This window comes from Euphorbia lathyris, chromosome 1 (genome assembly GCF_963576675.1).
Source record: "Euphorbia lathyris chromosome 1, ddEupLath1.1, whole genome shotgun sequence".
Classification (NCBI taxonomy): Eukaryota; Viridiplantae; Streptophyta; class Magnoliopsida; order Malpighiales; family Euphorbiaceae; genus Euphorbia; species Euphorbia lathyris.
This window is the reverse complement of record NC_088910.1, coordinates 99,895,159-99,908,093: the sequence shown is the minus strand read 5'-3', so window position 1 is coordinate 99,908,093 and position 12,935 is coordinate 99,895,159.

The following is a 12,935-nucleotide window of genomic DNA, read 5'->3' as shown; positions in this document are numbered from 1 at the left end:
AATCCCACACCTGCTCCATCCGCCGAGGAAGCTCCATCAGTGTACATCGACCATTCTTCTAACGGAGGCTTGGGATGAGATATCCCCTCTTCAGTGAATTCATTCACGAAGTCCGCCAGGACCTGACTTTTCAAAGATGATCTGCTTTCATATCTTACATCAAATTCGCCCAGGCGAATCGCCCATTCCATCAACCTTCCTGAAGTGTCCGGCTTCTGCAATACCTTTCTCATTGGTATATTGGTTCGAACTATTACAGTATGCGCCTGAAAATATGGCCTAAGGCGAATTGCTATGGTTACAACAGCCAGTGCCATTTTATCCAGCTTTGAATATCTGGTTTCAGCGTCTTTCAAAACTTTGCTCACGTAATAAATTGGGAATTGTTGGCCATCTTCTTCTCGTATCATGACCGTGCATACGGCTTTATCCGTGACCGATACGTACATGTATAGATCCTCCCCTTTCAAAGGTCGGCTCATCATGGGTGGCTCTGTGAGGAACTGCTTGATTCCTTCGAAGGCATTTTGACAATCCTCATTCCACTCGAATGCTTTTTGTTTCTTGATGACTTTGAAAAAAGGCTGACATCTACGAGCTGAGCAAGAGATAAACCTGCCCAAGGCTATGATACGCCCGTTGAGGCGTTGTACTTCTCTGATATTCTGGGGCGCTTGCATTTCTAAGACTACTTTGACCTTGTCAGGATTTGGGCTAACTCCTTTTTCGCTGATCATGAATCCTAAAAACTTCCCATATGTTGCCCCGAAAGTGCATTTCTCTGGATTCAACTTGATGTTGTGGTGCCGAAGTACGCCCAATACCTCCTTTATATCCTCTGCATGCCTTTCTACAGTTGTGCTTTTAATGATCATATCATCTACATAGACAGAATAATTACCGCTCTTATTTTCCACGAATATCTTGTTCATCATCCTCTGATAGGTAGCACCTGCGTTCTTAAGCCCGAAGGGCATGACTTTAAAACAATAAGTAGCTTGATGCGTCATGAACGAGGTCTTGATTCTATCTGAGGGCTCCATGAGGATTTGATGATAGCTTGACTTTACGTCGGTAAAGGAATACATTGCGTGACCGGCAGTTCCATCTACAAGCATGTCTATGCATGGCAAAGGATAGTTATCCTTGGGGCAAGCTTTATTGAGATCTATAAAGTCAATGCGTAAGCGGTAAGATCCGCCAGCTTTCTTGACTAGCACGACGTTCGCCAACCACTGGGTGTAAAGTACCTCCTCAATGGCATCCGCCTTTTGGAGCCTGGTGATTTCTTCCTCTATCACCTTTTGCCTTTCCGGACCATGGTTTATCCGCTTCTGAGCCACAGGAACTGCATCTTTATCGATGTTGAGTTTATGGGTGATCACGTCCGGGCTAATTCCGGGGAGAACTTCATCCTTCCATGCGAAGACATCTTCAGCTTCACAAAGTACTTTGGTGATTGCATCTCTGATCTTGCCTTGTAGCCCCTTAGCTATCCGCACATATTGCTCCTCTGCCATAAAGTACATTTCGGTTTCGCCTAAGGCCATTGTGACACGCTCCTCTTCGTCTTCTTCCTTAGATTGAGGGCGAATCATTAAGGATGCCGAATATGTTTCTTGGGCCACTTTTTGACAACCTTTGACCATCACACCTCCCTTGACCGTGGGAATGTAAAGTGTCAAATGGCGAATAGAGATAAGAGCTGCGACTTCGGAAATAAAAGGTCGTCCGAGGATAATATTGTAAGCTAATTGTCCATCCAAGACCGAGAACTCCAAATCTCCTCTCCAAACTTGATCACTGTCAGTAAGCTCACAATCCAAAGTAACTTGGCCTTTCGTCTGAATGGTATGACCTGTCACTCCCAAAATGTCGACCACCGTCGGCTCCACCTGGACGGGATCAATCCTGAGTTTGGCGAATGCTCCTCGGGTAATGACATTATATGAACTTCCCATATCAATCATTACCCTCTTCATTTCCCAACCTTCAACCATCATGGTGACAACCAGTGCATCCGCATGGGGTGGAATCTCAGGACCTGCGTCTGAGAAAGGGCGGTTTAATGATGTCCTATCAAGGGCGGTCGTCTTCGCCTTTTTCAATGCTGGCTGATAACCAGGTCCGCCTGCTATGACATTGACCCTTTCCTTTCTTCTTTGGGTCCTCCTTGGATCTATCATCTTCTTTTCCTTCCACTTGGATGAACCGATCCAATTTACCTCTTTCAATGAGTCGTTCAATTTCTCGAGCTAACTCCCAGCAAGCATCTGTATCCTGGCCATTTTTCCTGTGATACTTACAATAATTTTTGGGATTTTTACCTTTATTGGTGTACTCCCCCCCTTTTGGCTCGGGGTATGAAATGCTCCGCTTGTGCTAGCTGTTCTCAATCCACATAAGAACTTCACTTTTAGAAGCATTGAGAGGTGTGAAGGAGGTGACAAATGTCGATTTGTTCCGAGAATCCCTTCGTTTGTTTCGAGAGGAAGAATCCTGACGTTTGTCCTTATCCCGGTCCCGAGGACGAGATTCGCCTCTGTCCTTTTTTGGCGATGATGGCGAACCTCGGCGGATGTCATCTACCTCTATAAAGTCTTTGCAACGCTCCATTAACTCTGCCATGCTGGTGGGCTTTTTACGAATGAGATCCTCTTGCAAACTTTTACAAGTAGTGTTTCTCACAAAACACTCCACAGCTACGGAGATATCTACATCAACGATTTGTATGCACAATTGGTTGAAAGTGTCCACATAGTCTCGGAGGGGTTCATTCGCCTTCTGCTTTAATTCAAAAAGCTTTCCAGATTTCACCAGTGCAGGAATACAACCAGCAAATTTAGCACAAAATTCCCTGCTTAATTGATCGAAGCTGTTTATTGATCCTGGAGGTAGAGATTGAAACCACAAATAAGCTGGACCTCCCAGCGTGGTGACAAACATTTTGCCGAGCACGGGCTCGGTGGCTCGATTGAGTCTGGCCAAGATTCGGTACTTTCGAACATGAGCCTCCGGATTGTCTTTGCCTGTGTATATTGCAAGATTAGGAATCTTGAAAGCTCTGTCGGTTTCCTCTGCCTCGATCCAAGCTGCAAAAGGCGAATCCCTATTGGCGAATGGATTGTGCTTAGCATTTTCTTCGTTCATTCGGAGTACTAGGGCCCTCACTCTATCATCAAAATTCTCCGGATCCGCCCTGGGGCGACCCCTTCGTGGCGATCTTCTTGGAGAAGAAGAAGAGGAAGAACTTGACTCAGACGATGGATCTGATGGCGAATGTCTTCCTACATTACCACGTCCGCCCCCTCCTCTCCCTCCACCATCTCCTCCACCACTTCCTCTGCCTGGGGGAGTTGGACCATTTCCTCCTTGTTGACCTCCAGACGAGGTGTGTCCAACAGTTCCTGAAGATGGATGTGGCGGTGGTCCACCTACATGAGATGTTTTTTCTGGCCTTTTGCTTCTTCTACGACTAGTAGATGGAGGTGATCTGCCACGGCGTGGGGATCTTGCTCGCTTATTTTTATCCTTTTTATGCTTTTTACGAATGGGCTCCTTAAATCCGCCAAAAGACGAATTTGTCCGCGGGCGCCTAGGTACATTTGGTCCATCAAGATTAAACCTTGGAACCTCTGATCCGCCAGGAGGGACCGTATCATTCCTTCGACTTCCCTCACCAGGAAATAACTCCCTGATAACCGGTCGCCCGCCACCCGATGCCATAGTAGTTATCATGGAATCAATGTTGTGAGCTTGAAGGAATGAAGAGCTATGGGCACCTGGTCCCAGACCAAAGTTTAATGGAGGTAAAGATGAGACAGCTGACGTAGATACCGTACTCCAACGAGGAGGAAGAGTCATGAACGCCCGGAGGCGGTTCCCAATTTCAAGCTCATACCGTGCTTCGATATCCTGAGCACATATATCGATGAAAGAAGCAGTGGGCATATTTCCATCGATATTTGTTATAGGAGCAGTCGTGTTAGTGCGACCAGCACTGGATGGTGTAATTATTGGTGATTCAATCCCAGAGGAGGGATTTTGTCCTCCATCGGTCATGATGTTTCAGTGTGAACGAAAAACCATTTATTTGATCAAGGATTCCACGTTCACCGCACCAATTGATAACAAGGGAGAAACTTCTGATCGGAGCTCGTCCCTGTGGGGGGCGTCGTTGGGTTCGACGGGGGAAACTCCGATGCTAAAGTCAGTAGAGAATATGGAGAATAAACTGTATTGACAAAGCTTTAGAGAAGGTAAGAAAGTGTGAGTACCTTGATAGCCTAGAATGGTAGGCTATATATAGTTGAGAAGTTCGTAACCTCTAGGTAACTAGAAAGTCTCCATTAATGCTCATTTAATGGCGGTTACAAATTACTCTTAACCTGGCGGGTAAGACAATTAATGATCCTTTATGGCCAAGCCGGAGGCCAGCCGTTACCAAGGCGAATGGAGAGATTCGCCTTAGATATCCGCCAGCGGATCTCCTAGAGCTAATCCAGGGAGATTCGCCAGCCGACTTCCTTTGCTACGTGGCATACTTAAAGGCGAATATCTCTTTTGGTCCTCATGATAATATCTCGATGTTATCATGTCCAAAACGGCTCTTTTAGGGAACATCTTCTGGTCAGCTTCAGACTGTTCCGCCATTCCCTTCCTCTGTTTTCTTCAGGCGTCAGGTTTTGTCTTCTTACATCAGACTTGTCTTTTTGTGCCAGTTGTCTTTTACTAATAATCCATTTGACCCATGATTCTTGGAATTAGTCTTCTTTGTATTCTCTAGGCTTCAATTATTGGTGCAGAAGATTTGCAGACTTTGTCCTTTAGTAAATGGATCCTTCATGCTGCCCTGACTGTCACTCAACTTCATTCGTTATCTTCGAATGTTCAACTTCCATGTTGAGTTCCTTCTTAGTCAGCTCCGTTCTGTTTATTCAATTCTGAAAGATTCTTCTAATTTGGTCACCTTCGTTTTGGCTACTTTGAAGAAGACTTCTGAGACTAAGTTCCACTCCACTCAGCTTCTATTTTTTATGCTGAGTTCCATTCCACTCAGCTTGGCTTATGCTGACTTTTTTGTCCTGTTTAACTTTATATATATTTTTGCACTCAATATTGAACAAACACATTAGTACAATTAAATCAAAGCATTTAAATTTAATTGCCTCTTAATCATGGATGATTTTGTCAAATCAAAATCTTGTGGAAAGGTGTTTCAACAAGAGGAAGAACAGATACATGACGACGCTCAGCCTAATATTGAGGAAGAAGAAAATACTGAGCAAACACAGAATGAAGACAATACTGAGCAAGAGGAGAATCCAAGTATGGCACTTCAAACAGTGGATATTGACCTCACCGAACATAACATTGCAGAAAATGAGGTCAATACTGAGCTTAGAAACAACTCCTCTTCTGACTCAAGTGAGGATATTCAAGCTGACCCTTCACCCCCTCAAGTTAAGACATTCAAAAGGCTAAAGAAGAAAGCCTACAGAGCACCCGTCATTGATCTGTTAGGAGACTCCCCACTTCGGGACCCAATTTCTGATCTGTCTGACATCCAGTTCAGATATTTTTCTACCGACAATGTGTCTCCTCCTATGGAACCTGTTGAAAATCAAGCCTCTGTTACTCGTATTGAGGAACAAGCCAAGACTCTGGAAAATCCAAATCCTGACGAGCAAGAGCTCGAAGTCCAAGATGATAAAGCTGGGGAGTAATCTATGGAACAACCTTCTCAACTCCCACATCATGTTGAGCAGGCCAATATCTCTGTAAGTCCTTCACCACCAACTCCAAATACCCAAGATGTTGAACACTCAGCTCCTCGTATTGAGCTACCACAAGGCCCAACTATTGACCAACCAAACCAATCTGACAAGCAGCCAACTCCACCACCATCAAGTTCAACTTCAATTCATGCTTCTGAGTCCAATCCTACTGGCACATTGGCCTATCTAATTGCTACTGTGTCCGGGCGCAGAATCATTTCTTCTGCTCAGTCTCTACTTCGGGACTTGAATCCTATGCCTATGGATGCTACTGGATCTGCAAATCTTGAGTCCTCCCAAATTACATCCCTCACTCCACTTTTGCATGAAATTCGGAGCCTCAAAGATCTCATCAGTGTTATGAGCACGGTCCAGACGCAGCAACCCAAGCAAGACCAAATTGCAAAGATCATTGAACTATTGCTCATGATGGTCAACCACATGAATGCACTTGAAGGCAAAGTTCAGAGTCACTCTGATGTAAATCCAGGGTATGCTACTTCTACGGAGCTTAAAGACTACTTTGGTAAGCTAACCATGGACCTGGCCAACATTGGATCTAAGGGTCATCCTGAGTATGCCACTTCTACTGAGCTGAACCAACACTTCTCAACGTTGACTTCTGATCTGAACTGCACACGTGAATTAATTTCCTCCACTTCTCAGTGTACCATTGATCAACTGAGTGAATCTGTGCGCCTTCTCAATGTCAATAAGGACCAGATGGATATTGACCCTGTCAATACTGATGCATTTCTAAACTTTGTGCAAGACATCCATGATCAACGGAAATTCTTTGACTCAGCTGTACTCAAAATGTACCACCAATCCTATGCCCATCTCACTGAGTCCGTCTCCTGGATCAGCAAGTCTCATGAGTATCTCATTAGCATACTGAGTAGCTCCCTACGAGTTCCTAGAACCATTCAAGATGATGGTGTTCCTGTTATCGATGGCCTAAGAGAGAGTACAAAGAGGTTAACGCGTTATTCAAAGGCCCTATCTACTGCTGCTAGAAATGATACCTTCATTCCTCCTCCACCCGATCTTGGCAAAATGGGGGAGAACAACCAAGATGGAACTCAGCGAACTCAGCACGCAGGTGGTGCATCGGGAAGCAAAGACAAGGGAAAAGCTAAACTTCAAGCTGGGGAGCCTACCTCAAGGAAGAAAAAGTAGTTTAATCATACTTCAGGACTAAGCATGTAATTTTGTGCTTAATGTTTTTTGTGGTTCTTGTTTTTCTTGTGCACTTTGATGTTTTGTATGCTTAACGAGTTAAGCTATGGGAAGTACCAGTTTATCCAAATACCATGCCTAAAATTATGTGCTGATAAATCAGAATTGAACAAACAAGTAAAAGTAAACATACTTAGTATACGTTAAACACCAAAACAATCTATGTATCAAACTGAGTATTTAACTATTTCTGAAAAACTGACCTAGATTAGATCTTGAAAGGTCTAGAATTAAACTAAGTCAGTGAAAGCAATGTCTTAAGTTAAATCTTGGAAGATTTAGAATTAAGTTAGGACATTAGATGCAACCCTTACGGGGGAGTAATTTCAGAAATGTGAAAAATAAATCAATCATGGGGAATTTCAAAACTGAGTTCCATAATTATGTATTTTGCCAACATCAAAATGGGGGAGTTTGTTGAAACACCGATTCCATAAGATTTTGATTTGACAAAATCATCCATGATTAAGGGACAATTAAATTTAAGTGCTTTGATTTAATTGTACTAATATGTTTGTTCATTGTTGAGAATAAACTTAAATACAAAAAGATATAAAAAAGTAAGACAGTACAAAGTCAGCATGAGAGCAAAGAATAAACTGAGTAGAATCGAACTCAGTATCAAAGAATAGAAGCCTGAAATTCAACAAAGCTAAGTGGAATAGAACTCAGCATCAGAAGCCCTCTCACTAGTCGTCGTGCAAAACAAAACTGACTAAAAGAGAACTCAACATAAGAGTTGACAACAAACGAAGACAACTAATAAAGTAGAGGACAAGTAAATTCTCAGGACAGCATGAGAGATCTGTTCACTAGAAGACAAGCTTTGCAAAACTTCTGCACCAGCAATTGAATTCTTGGAAATACGCAATAGACACTTTTCGAGATGTATGGGTCAATGGATTATTGCTAAAAGACAACTGCCACAAAAAGACAACGTCTGCAAGAACAAGACAAGCCTGACGACTGAAGAATTCAGAGGATAGGATTGGCCTGCAAAAACTGAAGCTGACCAGAATCTGTCTCCCAAAAGAGCCGTTTTGGAATTAACGGCTAAAACATTTCAAATGATCCTTCTCCAGGTCTTCATCTATATAAAGACAATCAAACTCCTTGGATCATTGCCAAAACACAAGAGAGAAAAATACAAGTTCAAAGCACCTCAAAATAAGAAAAAGATCTTACACTCATTTTCTATTCCTGTGTAAATGCTAGATTGATTGTCTGTAATCATCTAAGGTGTTCTTCTTCTGAAAAAGAACAAATTGTATCAATTGAGATATTGAGAGTGTTGTGCTGAGTGTTTGGTTGTAAACATTCAGTGGTAGAGAAATCTAAGTACCGGGTTGTGGTGCTTAGTAGGAGTTGAGTAGAAGAATAGAGGACGATACTCTTGCATATTCAACTGCCTGTAATCGGTTTGTGCTCTACCTTTAAAGAGCTCAGTATTGGATTCTAAAAGCCCGGAGGACTCTGGAGACTGGACGTAGGCAGAGAGGCCGAACCAGGATAAGTGATACTGAGTAATCTCTAACTCTATATATATATATATATATATATATATATATCTGTATGTGTTGTATGGTAAATTTACTCAACATCTAAACTGATTAAGCTGACTCTGAGTAAATTAGAGTGCTAAGTTAAAAGCTGACCTCTGTAAGTGTCAATTCTCAACTTACAAGTAAAACAGTTCTAGTCAATATCTGACTAAAGCTGTCTTACACTAAATTCGGCCAAGCTAACCAAAGCTGAGTTGACAAACTTACCAAAACTGTTAAGTCTACATAAATAATTAACGAAAAAGTTATATTAATTCCTAACCCCCCCCCCCCCCTTGGAACTAATCACACGGGACCAACAGAGATGTGGGCATTTGGAATAAGTGACTATAGCGCGTGAGAAGGGAAAAGTAGTTGGGTGGTGATTTAGGTAAGGGTTCTAGTTTTGGTTTGGATACTTCCGGTTGTGGTTCAGAAACAGAAATAAGGAATAAGGTTGAAGAGATACCTTTCCATCCTTTGGTGATCAGTTTATTCATAGACTTGAGAGACATCAATTTTACGGACATCTCATCCCCCATCCCTTTCAACTCCACTTCCTTCTTACCTTGATGAACCAACAATCTATTCTTGTCAAAATCAAACGTTACAGGAGTGTGCTTCCTCATCCAATCAGATCCCAGTATGAGATCATAATCTCCCAACTCCAAAACCCTAAGGTTAAAAGCAAACTTGTTATGATTCATAGTCCAACTACACTCTTGACACTTGGAACTGACTGTCAACTGTCTTCCATCAGCCACAGTCACTGCTGCTGGCTTAACCTTGACAAGAGGAAGTTTTAAATCTTGGGTCAGCTTAAAATCAATGAAGCTATGAGTGCTTCCACTATCAATTAGAATCAATATAGGTTTCTTCATCATGGTGCCTTTGAGTTTCAAAGTTCCATTAGTCAATCCTCCATCTAAGGCATTTATGGATATAGTGATTGGTTGTTCTTCACTTGTTACTTCCATTATTTCAGTTGGCTCTTCCAATGTTTTCCCTTCCATTGTCTCCTCAATCTCCACTTCCTCACTTCCACTAATCAAATTCAGTTTCTTAGTAGTGCATTGATGACCAGGATGATACTTATCACCACATTTCCAATAGGCTCCTGGTATGCGTTTTACAGGATTAGTGTTTAGGCTGGGTTTCTGTTCCATTGGTTTAACAATATTTCCTGTATTTTGAGTAGAGTAAGGTTGATTGGTGGTAGTTTAAGGCCAGGGTTTAGGTGTGTTTGGGGATCGAAAAGTAGGTTTGGGCTTGACAGCTTCGATCATGGTTTTAATGTGAGTTTCTTGGTATTTGGCTTGCTTAATAGCAACATAGAGTGTAGTGGGTTCAAAAGGTCTAACAGCAGACCTAATTTCTGGTTTTAATCCAGTGATGAAACTAGAAATATAAAAAGATTCAGTATGATTAGGGTGAACCTTTTCCATTTTGAGCTTGATTGCCTCGAATTGTTCCTGATAAGCAAGGATTGTAGTTTCCTGTTTTAGTTGTGATAATTGTTGCACTACATCTTCCACCTCTGTTTCTTGGAATCTCTTTTCAACCTCTTGGACAAATTCATTCCAAGAAGTTTGAGGATTAGAGGAAATCCAATTTCGGAACCATCGCTCTGCTCGTCCTTGCAGGTACAATCCAACCAGCATCACCTTCTTTTCTTCTACAACTTCAAATATCTGAAAATATTTATTACACTTACTCACCCAAAGATCTACATCAACGCCTTCAAACATAGGAAGATCGCATTTCAGAAGTAACTTGTGGAAATAGGGAGTTCTCTCAGGAGGAGAAACTTCTACGAAGGATGCAGGGGATGAATTAGGACCGCTGCCGAGAATTCCTTTTCCAGTGTTAGTATTGAGGGTTGAAGTCGTAGGCTGATCGGAATTAATCTGGATACCGGAATTAATCTGGATGAGCTTGGTGAAGGTAGATAACACGTTGTGGAACCTTTCATCAATGGATTTGTTGGAATCCAATTGATCTCTTCGTAATTGATTCTGCTCTGCAATTAGAGTTTCAATCCTCTTCCGTTGCTCAGTTTGTTGATCGCTTATCTTGTCCAATCGTTCTGCAGTAGACTCCGATCGATCATAAAACTGAGCCGCGAGAGCCTTGATCTGATCTTCGAGAGTTTCCATGGCTTGTTGATTCTTCTTAGTTACACGAGTTAACGGTGCAGTATTTATCATACCCAATCAGAATTTTCCGGAGAATCGAGATCTCTGATACCACTGTTACGATTTACACTTTACAGAAAAGAATTAAGATGAAGAAGTTCAGAGGTAGGAAAGAGAAAGAAACAGAGAATAGAGAGTGAGAAAAGAAAAGAAAAGAATCTAGTTCATTAATATTTTTGATGATCCCTTACAATGACAATAGATGTATTTATAATAGTGGCAAAAGATACTTAAGGAAGAAGAAAAGACAGCTAGCAAAACTTAACACTTAAGTAACTAAGACTTAGTAGCTAAGACACTAATGAAACTTAATAGCTAAGAAACTAATAGCTAATTACTTAGCTGTCCTTCAATTAATCTTCTTCTTTCTTTGGTACGTAACAAACGTTACATGGAGAGCGGTGATAAGTAAAAAGGAGCGGTGAATAGCAATCCACCAAATAAAAGGCAAAGAAAACAAGTTGATATGATGTGGATGCTGAAGTGGCATTAAGAATCCAAATATAAAGCAACTTTCCAAGTCGGATGCATAAGTTGGGCACAACCCAAAGCTACAAACTCACACTCTCCATGTGGTTGACTTGTGTCAACCTCAGTCCACCATATTCTTCTTCCTCTATTTAATCAACTCATCTCTCTTCCAATTTCAATCACAAACACATCTCCTAAAATATCACATTTCTTTGGATATAAACCATCTCAATTTTTCTCTTACAATGCCTGTCATTTCCAAATCAATCGCCTCTATCTACTTCAATAATAATAAGCAGTATGCAGATGATGATTCATGCTATTGCTGTGCACCTGCAACTGCACCATGCATAGAAGGTGATGATGGAGACGATGATGATTCGGGTTATGATTATGCTCCTGCTGCTTAATCATATACCATTAATTAGTTAGCTTATCATTTATATGTGCTGCTCTGCTCTTCATTTTTATCCTAATATTTTGGTTTCTCAAAGCATATATTCCACCACCCAAATTTTTGTATCCTCAATTTGATAAATAAATATGTTATCATTTTTAACATATATAGTGTTTCTATAATGCTAAGGTTTCTTTCTTATAATTATGTTTTAACTCCCATTTGCTGCAGTTTAATTGATCATTATCATTATCAATTTCAAGAAATTTATTTTTCATATATATCTTATGAAAACTGGATAAAGTCTATATCTAATACAAATTAAAAAGATTAATTTACAAATAATAAAATGAATTTTGACAGAAATTAAACAAACAAAAAAATTATTTTTTTAAGGAATTAATTATGTTATTAGAGCTTAATTTATTTCCACAAAAAAGAGCTTAATTTATTGAAAAAAAAAAAGGAAAAAAGGAGATTACACAAGTGGTTGGATATCTTTTTATTTTGTTGTTGATATACGAGGATTGTGGTGGTGTTGTTCATCATGTGCCCTTTAATGTATGCTTAAATTGGTGGTGGAGGAGATAAAAGGCCTGTGGCGGGGCAATTAAGTAATATTAGATTCTGTCGTGGTTCATATAATATCTAATAAATTAATGTTTTTTATAAATATATTATTCTGATCTGTAGAATTAAATTATCAATTTGAATCAAATGCCACACCAGTAGTTACTAGAATTGTAGTTGTGATCAATCATTAAATGTTATAAAAAATATCAGATCCAACAACTTGCTCCACTGAAATGCTGACGAAACAGAGTCCACGCTCACTGACACGTCATAATCCAATTTGAAGAGAATGTCCATCATCTGGTTGCCATGTGTAAAAAACCTTAAAATCTGATTTTATTTATTTAATTCATGTTTCATTGCATTTTAAGGGTTTTTTAACCACATGGAAGCCACATAGATGCCTGTTTCAGTTAGATTTTGCCATGTCATAATGTGGTCAATACGTGGAATAAATAGTTGAATTCGATAATAGTGATTTATGACCGTAAATGCTTTTAATCCCAAAATAACATAAAACAACTTCGAAATTGGCACAAATTACACTCAATCTCTCAAGAAGGACAATTTTAGAGAATTTTATAGGAATGTCCAATTCTTCCATCTCCGAAAATATCTTTCATACAAAGAATGACATTTGTATCCCATTTAATCCAAATGTTCAATTATAACTTTCTTCTCCAATCCTTTCACCGACAATCTCGGCCTTGTCCAAGCAATTTTCGATGCCAATCTGGGCAAG